Source organism: Monodelphis domestica, chromosome 6 (assembly GCF_027887165.1).
Source record: "Monodelphis domestica isolate mMonDom1 chromosome 6, mMonDom1.pri, whole genome shotgun sequence".
In the NCBI taxonomy this organism is placed as follows: domain Eukaryota; kingdom Metazoa; phylum Chordata; class Mammalia; order Didelphimorphia; family Didelphidae; genus Monodelphis; species Monodelphis domestica.
Window position 1 is genome coordinate 71,172,886 of NC_077232.1, and position 13,055 is coordinate 71,185,940.

Sequence of the window (13,055 nt, forward strand, 5' to 3'; positions counted from 1 at the left end):
TCAAGACTTGTCTGGTTTCATGCATCTAATGGGGAGCAGAACTAGACCTGGAGCCAGTTTTTCCAGGGTTTAACACTCCAGTTCAAGTCGAGAAGAATTCATTAAGGACCCACTAGGTGCAAGGTATTGTGCTCAGCTTTGGAGCTACAAAGCCAAAAGTGAAAAATAGGATCTGCCTACATTGACTCAAGGGAAACAATATGTATGCCAAAGATGACTTTAGGAGAGAAAGCATTTTAACAATGAAGGGATTCAGAAAGGTGCCCATCAGAAATGGCATCTGAGATGAGTCTTGAGGGAAACTTAAGACTCTATAAGATGGAAGTAAAGGAGGAAGTATGTTTCATGCATGGAGGAACAACATGGCTAAAGACATGGACTTGGTAAATGGGATACTGAATTTGGGAAATAGAAGTCAGCTAATTTGACTTGAAACCAATGTACATGAAGGGAAGAAGAACTTTAAATGTCAGTCTCGAGAGCTTGTATTTTATCCTAGAAGCAGAAGGAAAAGTCTGAATATTTTTGAACCAAGGTAGTGAACGACATAGGCAAAACCTCTACTTTAGGAAGAATATTTTGATTACTGTATGGAAATGTTTAGATTTGGGAGGTATAGAAGCAAGGAGTCCAACCAGGAGGCTAGGGCAATTGTCTAGGCAAAAGGTAAATAGAGCCTAAACTACTATGATAGTCTTATTATTGGAGAAGAGACAGATATATTGATTGTTGTGAAAAATGGAATTGACAAGATTTTCCCAATGAGTGATAGGAAAATAGAAGAGTTAAAAATGATTTCAGGTTTATAAATTTGAGAGACTAGAGGGGTGAGGGTTTCCTTAGTAGTAATTTAGAAGTTTGAGAGAAGAATAGTTTTTAATAATGATGATGATAATTAGAATTTGTATAGGACTTTAAGGTTTTCAAAGTCACACACACAATTTCATTTTATCCTCACAACAACCCTGAGAGGCAGGTACTATTACTATCTTCATTTCATAGATGAGGAAACTGAGTTTGAGACAGTCTAAATGATTCCCCTGGGGTCACACATCTAATAAATATCTGAAGTAGAATTTGAACTCAGATCTTTTTAGTTGGAGTTATGCACTATATTTACTGTTTTCACTTAGTTGCCAAGGGATGGGGTGGTGAGTTCTTTTTTGGGGGGGCTGAGTTAGGGATATCTAGGAAACATCTACATTGGGATATTCAACAAGAAGCTGGTGATATATAATTGGAGCTCAAGAGGAAAATGGGATGGTATATAAATTTAGAAATCACTTATATAAATGTAATCATTGAACCTATAGAATCTGATGAGAGAGATTGTGTGTCAATCTAGGGCAAAGATCTGGGGGACCACCTTGTTTAAAAGACAGGACATGGATCTGGTAGATGATTTCCACAAACATACAAATTAAGTGATATGGATGGATGTAGATAACTTCAGAGGAAAAAAATATCGTTGAGTAATGATAGCAGAGGGAAGGTCTGAATGTGGCAGTAAAGATGTAGGAATATGACCATTTTTCTTGGCTCAAAATGTTGGGCCAGGAGGAGCAAAGATTTCACAAATTCAAGAGGAAAAGAGTGTGAGGAGCAGGTCTAAGCTAAAAGAATGTTTATTTGTTATAGAAGGATGAAGGTTTTCCAAAGTGTACGAAGGGAAAATCACTTCTTTGCTTGCTCATCTGTAAAATGAGAGGGTTGGTCTCAAAGGTCCCCTTCCACCCTAAAGATATCATCCAAATACCTCTTCTATTATACCATCCAAATACTCTACCCTGAAATGAAGATGCTAACCAAGGGTCTGGTCCTGTTAGTAAGCAGTTTCTCTGTTTGCCTACCCAGAGGGGGTCAGCTCAGGAAATGAAGTGTCTTGAAATAATTTAATGCTTATTTGTACAGTGTGTTTAAAATTTCACTAACCTGATCATAAATTTGAATGAAATATTATAAAAAGCATTTAAAAGCAATTCAGTCAGAGCGATGCTGCTTTAAGGTCCATGGTGTTTTCAATTACTCATTTTGAGTATTTTTTCATGACACGCTTTAGCAATGGTTATTAAACATTCAGTTGGATTGCTGTTTAAATTGTAAAGTGTAGATTTATCTCCTATATGCAATGGTACCTAATGTAATCACTCAAAACCTGATTGCTTCTCCATTCCACATTAAGACCTCCTTATTCAAGTCTTTTTCTAGCAGTGTTGGCTAATGCTTCTATAGATCAGATCATATGTGATTACGTTGGCCTGGGGACCCCCTTTGCCAACACAGATGGTGCTCCTTCCACAATATATTGCTGTGGCCAAGAAGAATCATCCCCTGTTGGCTACCCTTCTGGCAAACAGCCCCTCCATGTGCAGCTAGTCTGATCTTTCTCCACCAGATGTAGTTCATTCCTGAATATGTATCTCATGAGTTTCCAGCTTGGAGGAAGGATCTGCCATGACCTGCATTTCTGTGGCATAGCCTTCAAGAGCCCCAGGTCATCTCTACCTCATGATGAAACACTAAAGTAGCACCTTAGGGGAGAGTCAAGGAAGAGAGAGGTCAAGACTGGACCTGTGAGTTGAGTGGCCTAGGAAACTCTGGTGAGGAAAGTCCCTACACTAATAAACATCAGCAACATTTGTTCATGTTCTAGTCTCAAATTAAAGCACTTCCAGTTTTACTTTGAGCCCATTCCCACCTATTTGGTATAGGGAATAAGGACTAGGTCTGAGATTTCATTGGTGTAGGAAACTCCCATGTGAGAATTCTCTCTACTAGTGGAGGCCAGTGCCTTCTCTTCAACAATGTCTTCATGAGTTGCCCAGAACATAGAAAAGTTGAGTGACTTTTTCAGTCTTCCATCTATTCTAGATGTATGGAACATGTGAAGCAGTATATGAACCCAGGTCTTCTTGACTCCAAGGCAAATTCTCTAGTCATTGTACCATGCTGCCTTTCTTTTAAAAATTAATTAGTTTGTTATATTAAAATTCCCAGGTATCTCCCACCCTTCTTTCCCCCACTCCTTCACTAGGGAAGGAATTATTTAACAATATAATAGTGTTCCATCACAGTTATATGATGCAATTTGTTAAACCATTGCCCAATTGATAGACATCCCCTCAATTTCCAGTTTCTTGCCACCACAAAAAGAATGGCCCTAAGATATTGAATAATATTGCTAATAGCTTGAGAAGCATTATGGAATGGCAGTTAGGGAGCTGACCTCAGAATCAGGAAGACAGTTCAAATCCTACTTGTGACATATACTAGTTGTGTGACCCTATTCAAGACTCTGAATATCTCTTATGTCCTGACACAAGATGTCCTGACAAAGTTGCAGAAGAGATACAGGTCCACATTGATACAGGTTATTTCCTTTTTCAAATTCCAATAAAATTATAGGTCTGTTTTTAAAAAGTTTATTGTGTCTAGGACCAGCATTTCATTGACATAGCTTCTTTTCTCTCATGTGCAACAAGGAGGGAATTTGCTTGAAAGAAGACCTGATTGTCCAGGCTTTCCTAAGGCAGCTTTCTCTCTCCCTTCCTCCCCTTTTCTCTTAGCTAAAAGTGAGGACTTAGAGCAAAGCTGCTTCTGGACCTTGATTGGTCCCAGCTTATCTGATATGATTTCCTGGTCATATAAGGGCATAAAAAGTTCCAGCCAGGTGGATAGACTCTAGATATCTCAGAATTAGTGGATTTTTGAAACCTATGTTAGTCATTTTACCTAATAAGGAAGACTCACCTTCCTGAGTTCAAATCCAGCTTCATACACTTCCTAGCTGTGTAACTTTGGGCAAGTCACTTAACCCTGTTTGTCTTAGTTTCCTCATCTGTAAAATGAACTGGAAAAGGAAATGGCAAACTACTACTGTATCTTTGCCAAGAAAACCCCAAATGGGGTCATGAAGAGTCACAAAGGACTGAACAATAACCATGTTCTGCTGACCAGAACCATTTCCATGTGAGGATGAAGGGTGACAGAACACCCAAGTGCCACTGTATCCTTGTTAGATGTCTTAATTGATCAGGGAAAAGTAAACATCCTTGTATTAAATGCTGGATGACTTGCAGAGCACCTCATCATCTAAACTAAGTAAATGCTTAGTTTAATAATTAATTCACTAATTAAGCTTATTAAAGTCCTACCTCTGACACATTTATACAGTAGGTTTCCATTTCTAAAATGCTTTCCTTATGTCAACCTTGGGAAGTTGGTAATGGAAGTCTTCTGATCTCTATTTCATAGCTGAAGAATTTGAGAGTAAAGTAAGTTAAAAAATAATGCAGTCACAATCCCAGTTAGTGAACAACTGAGCCAGGAATAGATGCCAGGTTTTCAGAGTATCATGTTCAATCTATTGGTCCCCCAGGTTGAGGATTAAAAACCAAAAAACAATAAATATGAGATTAGGGTAGATCAAAGGAAACATAGTCCCCAAAGGCTATCAAGCTAGACATGTCTTTTCAGAATTTATCCTTAAAGCAAGTCACAATTAGTCTGACTCAGGAATTTTTCTTTCTGGTCTGAATGGGGATCTTTTCTTCCATTCTTACTGTTGTTCAAGGCAGATATTTACTTTTCCTTATTGTGCCTCTTTCTTCCCAAGCCATCCTGGACTATTGCCTCTTTCTAGTACAGAATTTGGAGACTAGTGGCTTCCATCTTTTTTGGCCATAACTGGCATATCAAGACAAAAAAAGAAAGGAGCCAGTTGGGTTCATTAACTGGAGAATGTTATTTGTATCAAGAAAAAGAAATGGAAAGCCTTGGAGATGAATAGAGCCCAGTCTAAAATATCCCAAACTCCTATCCCTTTTTATCTCTGTTCCTCTCCTTCCCTACCTTTGCCTCTCTCAAAGTCAGATACTCCTTGTCCTCTAAAGGGTTAATTTACCAGTGTTTTCTGGCCCTTTCCCCTTCTTCTACCTCTTCAGTAGGTTTCCTCTAAGGGCCTCTTTTGGGAGCACTTTTCCCTCACTATCTCACTTACTTTTATGGTTTTAGATATAAAATTTACACTTATGATTCTCAAATCTCTATCTATTTTCTGAGTTCACAGGATTATTGATGTGGAAGTAGAAGGGAATAGCAGTATATTTAATTAGTTACAGCTCATATCTGAAACTCAACATGTTTAAAATTTGATTCACCATCTTCTCCTTAGTGGATAAAATGCTGGGCCTGCATTCAGAAAGGCCTGAGTTTGAATTTGACTTCAGATACAAACTAGCTGACTAATGCTAGAAAAGTCACTTAATCACTGCCTGCCTCAGTTTCCTCAACTGTAAAATGGAGAAAATGATTGTATCAACCTCTCAGAGTTGTGAGAATTAGATAAGAACTATTATCTATAAAACACTTAGCATAAGACCTGACACATAATAGATGCTTACTAAATACTTGTTTCCTTTCTTCCAAACCAGATTTTCTGCATTAACTTCTTAAAACAGTTGCTTCTTAGGTTTCTCTTACACAGTCTTTTTTTCCCCTGAGTTTTTTAAGCAGAAATGAAAATAATGATAATATTAAGTACTCTGCAGTTTTCCTAATGCACTGAGTTTTGGTTTAACAAATGCAGTCTTCTGAAAATAAATTTCTGTAATTCCTTTTTGAGCATAAGTTAAGAGTAGAAATTATACTTCAGGATAGTAATGGCCAGCACTTATATAATACCTACTATGTGCCAGGGATTAAGCCTTCATGATATTATTTCTTTTGATCCCCATAGCCATTCTGGGAATTAGGTACTCTTATTATCTCAATTTTACAGTTGAGGAAATTGAGGCAAATGAATTAAGTGACTTGTCCAAGGTCACACAGTAAGTGTCTAAGGCCAGATTTGAACTCAATTCTTCTTGGATCCAGATTCTATATGCTATCAACTGCTGCTATGAGCTCCTCTTTGACCTCAGGGAGTGTCTACAGTTGGTTAGTTAACTCCAGAGCTTCCCACTGACTTGATATCTTTTTAGAAATCTATAGACATGGCCATTATTATTCTCATCATCTCTTCCTATATCATGTGAGATTGATCAGTACCATTTTTTTTGGCCCAGAATCATTAAGTAAATGGCCCAGAATCCAAATATTGTGATGAAGTACCAGGTATCAGAATTCACCCAGGATGCATCTTTAGTGAACATAAATATAACATGGAGTATCAGAGGAAATAGGACCTTAGTTGTGACAGATCCTGAAATCATGTTGATTCATCTACCAATAATAATTGGAAGAAGAATATGTTATACTCTTTTTTCATCATGTCTGTGAGTATGGTAGGATCAGTCACTGGAGATGGAAGCATTACCTTTATTTTTAGTTTTTTTTAACCTTTCAAGATCTTTGAAAAAATACTTTTGTTTCATGAAAGAATTTTTGGGAATACATTTTCCATTCTTCTTGAGAATGCCTCTTTGATTTAGAACACACTTGTCTGATACCTCTTCTTAAGTGAATTTAAGAATATTGTCATTCTTAAGTAGGCTACACATTAGTGCTAGATAATACCCATGTAGATGATGATGAAGACAATAACTTCTCCCATTGTCTTCTTTATGAAAACCCAGAGCTGTCTTTGACTTTTCCTTTTATTTCAAATGCCACATCCCATTAATTGCCAAGTTCTGTCAGTTTTACTTCCCCACTCACTCTCATATCAGTCCCTGCAATTCTGATGACATAGATGATTGTAGCCACACCTAACTGGCTTTTCTGCTCTTACAATATTTTGTCTGTGATTCAGTCTTTATAAAAAAGTTTTATTGATATTTTTTGTTTATTTTTACATTGTTGTCACTTCCTGGTTTTTCTAAAAGAACCCTTCCTTGAATCAAAGAAGGAACATTAAGCATAGAAATAAAACACGGATCCAATCCCAAACTTAAATTCCTCATATCATACCCTCTGTTTTACTCATCTACTAATCTTCTTAATTTGTCAATTAAATAATGTCACTTTTTTACTATACTTCCCCAAATTTGTTAGTGCCAATTTTGTTGTTGTTATTGGTCAGTGATGTCTGATTCTTCATGACACCAGTTTGGGGTTTTCTTGGAAAAGATATTAAAATGATTTACCATTTCCTTTTTCAGCTCATTTTAGAGATGAGGGTCTTGTTAAGGGATTTGATCAAGGTCACATGGCTAGTAAAGTGTCTGAGACCAGATTTGAACTCAGGAAGTTGAGTCTTCCTGACTCCAGGCCCAGAACTCTATTCACTGCCCCATTTAGTTACCCTTGCTAGTGGCACATTGTCTAACAAAAAGGAATAAATGCTCAAATCTCATATTCATCCCCCTTTATTTTTTACCTGTCACTGTTTTTTAAAAAATCTTGTTCTCAGACAGGTCAGACTACTCTTTCTTTCTTCTGTTCTTTTTTGTTCTGCAATCTCCTGTCTCAGCATTTGTTCACATTGCTCCCTAACCATTCCAAGGGTAGTGAAATGGAATCTTTCTTCCCATTCCCCAACTATTGTATTATGTCTAGACATTGAATACCTCTTTCTTTTTTAGGCTCAAGTGTAGCTTCCTTCATGAAGGTCTCCCTTGTAATGTCCATGCTTTCCACATTCTCTCTTATGACCCAAGGACTTATATACATGTATTTTGTCCCCTTTGAGAGTTTAATCTCCCAGAAAGCTGGATCTGTTTTGTATTTATCATTGTATTCCCAAAGTCTAGCTGAATTTGGACATAGCAGGAAATTAATAAGGATTTCTTGAATTGAATTAGCTAATCTGATAAACCCATTGTACCAATATGCTAAAGAAAAACAAAAAACTCTTCAGAGTTCCCCCTTCAGTGCTTAGACCACACATATGCATGGTAAAATGGGGCTACTAGAGACAAAAAATAATTATTTGGTCTTTCTATTGTATTATTTTAATTTGCGTAAGTGAAGTAAAATGAAACAATGTATAATCCAATACAGATGAGGTAGTATAAAATGGTTTTGACATCCATTAAAGCTATTAAATGAAAATATCAAGAACAGGTCATTTGATATTAACCTTATTTCTTTTCATAACATAATTACTGGATTTGTTGATCAAAGGAATGCTGTTGATAAATTTATATGTTAACTAAGTTGGAGGTATCACTAAAGTGTTGGATGATAGTCAGGATCCAAAAAGATCATGATAGACTAGAATATTGGACCAAATTGAATAAGAAGTTATTTAAATGGGTATAAATGGAAAACATTACACTTGGGTTAATAAAATCAACTATACAAAGGAAACAAGGCCATACAGTAGTGGTTCATATAAAAGAAAGTTGGGTTTTTAAAAATATAACAAGCTTAATATGTATTGGTAGTATTATATTAAAACTAATAAAGCCAAATGTGATCTTGATCTATATTGAAAGGAATAGCATCTAAGAATTAATAGATGAGAATCCTGATCTATTTTGTCCTGGTCAGTCTATGTCTATAGAATTTTATTCAGTTTTGGAGCACAACATTTTTCCAATTGACAATCTGGAGAACATTTGGAGCAATCAGGATGCTGAAGGGTTGCAAGATCAGGCCATATGTAGATGAATAAACCAATCAGCATTAAGTACATGCCATATGCTAGACATTGTACTAAATGCTGGGGATATAAAGAAAGAACAAAAAAAGATGGTACCTGCCCTCAAGAAGAACAGTGTAATGGAGAAATGACATGCAAACAATTGTACAAATAATACTTATATATTTAGGAATACTATGTGTGTCTTTAATTTACCACATATGTGTGTTTATATATATGATAAATTGAGGGTTGGTTGAAGAAACTGAGCATGCTGAGCCTGGAAAAGAGAAAACCTGCCTGGGCAAGGAATAAAATGATTTATCTCTTCGAGTGTTTGAAGACCTGCTATGTGGAAGAGGGATTAGAATTATTAGGCTTGTCCCCAGATGGCAAAATGAAGAAGAATAGGTGGAGGTTGCAAAGAATTAAAGATGAATTTATTGTAAGGGAAAATAATAAGAACTCTCTAGAAGTAAAGATGGTCTGCTTCCTAAGGTATTGTGATCTCTCTCTCCTCCACAAATCTCCCCTTATTGAGAGTCTTCAAAGAAAGATTGGATTATCACTTAGGTAGTTTATTATAATGGGAATTCTTTTGTAGGTATGGGGTATTCTGAGTGGCTTTCAAAGTCTCTTCTAAATTTGAAATTCTGTGATTATGTGACAGAAGGTGAGGGACATGTATGAGTTAGAGAAAATACCAGTGTTTTGAATATGGAAGACAGTTATAGAAGTAGTTATATAAGTAGGTTTATGGAGAAAAACTTGGTTCTGTTCATGAGTTTGAGGTGCTGGTGAGATATCCACTTGAAGATTTCCTAGAGACTATTTGTGATATGTCTCTGGAGCTCAGAAGAAAGCTCATGGCTAGAGATTTAGATATGGGCTTCATGTTTATTAAATTAATATTTAAAACCATTGGAGTGAAGGAAGCTGCCAAGGGAGATGGTAAAGACAGTGAAGAGATACTTTCAGACAAGAGTGAGGTCCATGAGATGCTTATTTCCTCCTATCCCTTCATATTGTATATTCTTCTCATGCTTCTAAGTTTTAAGAAATATGAAGTACTTCTTTCTCCTTTTTATACTTGTATATTCCTCTTTTTATCTACTTTTCTTTCCCCTCTTGAAAATCTCAGAACAGAGCCAATCCATCCCCCAGGATCTGTTTTTCTTTTTTAATATGCTTTGAAAAAATTCGGAAGGGAAATTTAATAATAGTTTAATAGCTAGTATATTATGTCATTTGGACCTCATCGTGTAGGAAGGTAGATATTATTTCCTCATTTCATAATTGAGAAAACTGAGGCTCAGAGTGGTTAAATGACTTTCTCAAGGCCACACAGCTAGTGTCAGAGGCAGAGTTGTATATGGGTTCTTTTGACTCCAATTCCAAAACTTTCTTTACTTTGCCACTCATAGTATCTAGCTTGTAGGGTTGTTCTAAATACCAAATAATAAAATTACTCAATTATCTCTCTTTTCTCATTATAAAATGCTATATCATCGCACAGCTACTTCTAACTGCACAAATAAATTTATCTGTTAGGTATCTTTGGACACATGTCTTTATTTCGAAGGTCAGCTTTGGTCTTAACACTGGAAATGTTTGAAACTCCAATATTCCACTAAAAGCCCATTTTCCTCCTGTAACATTGTGCTCAGCTTTGCATTGTAAGTTATTTTCAGTTGGAAACCTCTCTCTTTTGGCTAATGCATTAATATCCAAGATTTCCTCTCATTTTTGGTAGAAGTTGCTAGATCTTGTGAGATTCTGACTGAGGTTCTTTGCAAGTTGAACTATATGTATGTATGCTTTCTTCTCCATTAGAATGGAAACTCCTTGAAAAAAGGGACTCTTTTTTTTTTTGCTTTTTTTCACATCCCAATATATTATCATAGTACTTAGCATTTAGTATTTGTTAATATTTGTTCATTAATATAAGGCATTTGGACCAGTTGATCTATAAGGCTGCTACCAACTCTAAATTCTATATTTTCTATTTATTTCCCATGTGGACTTTAGTTGAAAAAATCAAGGTGGGCTTGGGTTACATGGTTGCTAAGGTTCCTTCTAGCTGAGATATTTTATGATTATGAAATAAAACAATGGCATCCTTAGGAATTTCCTTGCTCAATATGAAATCCTCTTCTTTTTTGTTAGGCTCAGAGAGTGCTGTGGAATAGGGATGTTCTCTCTATTGAGTGTGATTCCCAACCTGTTATGGTACAGGAATGCTAGTTTTCCAAGTTCTGAGGCAGAAATTTACTAGCTCTTGCCCTATCAATACCTCTTCCCTGTCACTCAATGCTTTTTGTTGTCTCCATCTCCCCTCCACCAACATTCTAATAGAAATAGCATAGCCTATGTACTGTTCATGGCAAATAATACACAATTTTTTCCAAGCTACAATTGTCAAGGTTAACTTAATCTTTTAACACTGATTTATAGCTATATTGACAGTAGACAGGCAAGCCATATATCCTGAAACTATAATCTAACAATGTTCTTTTTAATATCCTCAGCTTGTTTTGGCTTCACATTCAGTGGCAATTCTATTTTTATTTGCAAAAATAGCTATCTCTATCCCTCTATCCACATTGGATTCTATACCTATAGGCATGATGTAAGGGGTGAAAGAAGAAAAAAAACTCCACTGGTAATTGCTTAAAAACTGCTTGCATTGTTAAACTTTTAAAAAACATTAAGAGGTTTTATGGGAGCTTGATTTGCAAACCCGGCCCCATAAAGCCAACATAACCAACAGCCAATGTTTTCCCAGAAATAGTTTCTCTCCTTTAATAAATCTTAGCTGCTAATGCCAGATTCATTTTCTGAAGATCACCTTTTCCTTTTGCTCAACATTCTTTACTGGCTCACTCTTGCCTACCAAATAAAATCTTCATTAGCCTGGCAATCAAAGTTGCCCACATTGTAGACATCATTTTTCCATTTTTATCTCTTAAGAACATATCACAATGGAAACTTATGATTGAAAAATTCATTATCTTAGGTACATGAAGAGTTTGATGGATACTGGATTCATTTTCAGAGTGTTTAATTTATATTTACCTGTGAAGTCTAAACAGACCCAGAAGGTTTCCACATTTGACAGATGCTCTGTGGAGGATTATTGAAAGAATATGGACCAAAATTGCATAGGTTGAGAGGCACAAATAAGTCAGAAGAATATTCACATTGATGATATGATAGATATGTTGGAGGATCTCCCCTTATGTACTCTGTTCTCTTACCAAATTGGATTATTCACTCTTGTGCAAATATATCCCCATGCTTTTCAAACTTTGTGTCTTTGCCCACCAACAAATCTCTGAAACTGAAAGGCCAGTCTTTACTATCCTACCTATCAAAATCCTAGCAATTCTGCAAGGTCCAGCTCCAATGTTGCTTTCCTAGTTGAAATCATTACTGACATCTCCCATTAACTTACCCACTCACTACCCACATAGATATAATCCCTTTGCTGAATCCCTATACTTAACAGTAAGTCAATCTTGCTTGAAAAAGGTGAAAGGTAGTCATAGGACTAAAAGGAGCCAGACACTCACCATCATCTTCCCACCTTTTGTCAATTAGAAATAGATATAGCACATAAAAGCCAAAGAGAAACTCCCCAAGCTGTGGTGTGAACTAATAAATTAGGGCTAAGTACTGTCATCTTGGAATTTGGAAGCCTAGACCTCCATGGAATTGGTTGCTAGGATGTATCTTTCCCCTCCCAGCAGCCAGAGTTAATAGGGGCAGATCTGTAGATTAGATCTGGGAGCATGAGAGAGTTGCCATTTAGTCTAAGAGTCACAGGGTGACTAGGCACTGATGTACAGTATCAGTGGATAGAACTTATCCATGGGGTCAGAGGCTTAAGATCTGGTTGGGATTCAGAGACTTTGGGAATACAGGGCACTGAGAAGCAGGGAGACATGAGTGGAAAGAATAGTGAACTGGGAACTTAAAGTTTTTATCTATAGCTAATTTAGGACTATAAACTCTGGAACATTAGAGAAAACTGTTAAGTTTAAATAGAGAGAATAGCAACATTTAAAAAGTGGAAATGATAGAAGTAGAGACTATATAAATTTACAGGTGTTAGCAACAAGGATTCTATATGGCTGTGGAATGTCTTCAAAGAACCAGAACTGAAGGAAGGTTACCCAAAGGACAATGGAGAAGCACATTTTAGATGTGAATAAGCTCTGTATCACATCACCAATGAAGAATTATGCAAGAGAAACCATGTAAAAGATGTCAACAGGGGATTATATTACTGGAAAAGAAAGTGGGTTGGCCATGTGGCAAGAGTGAGTATTTCTTAGAAAATTTAGGGGAAATCCCTCAGCATCTTGAGAAGCACCCCCTGTAGCACTTTCCTTGGAAGATATGGACAATAATTGTGCAAGACAAGAAGGGTGATGGGTAGGTCACATCATAAGGGGACTGCCCATATGAATGAGATTACAGATTCATCCATGAGAAGGGAGATTTTATTAATATAGATTATTACTCCAAA

General features: G+C 36.5%; 1 protein-coding gene across 1 annotated transcript in view; it reads left to right on the top strand.

The window, feature by feature from the left end:
• Positions 1-13,055, top strand: part of SPON1 (spondin 1) — a 444,045-nt gene that overhangs the window by 93,072 nt on the left and 337,918 nt on the right. The gene's annotated exons all lie outside the window — the stretch shown is intronic.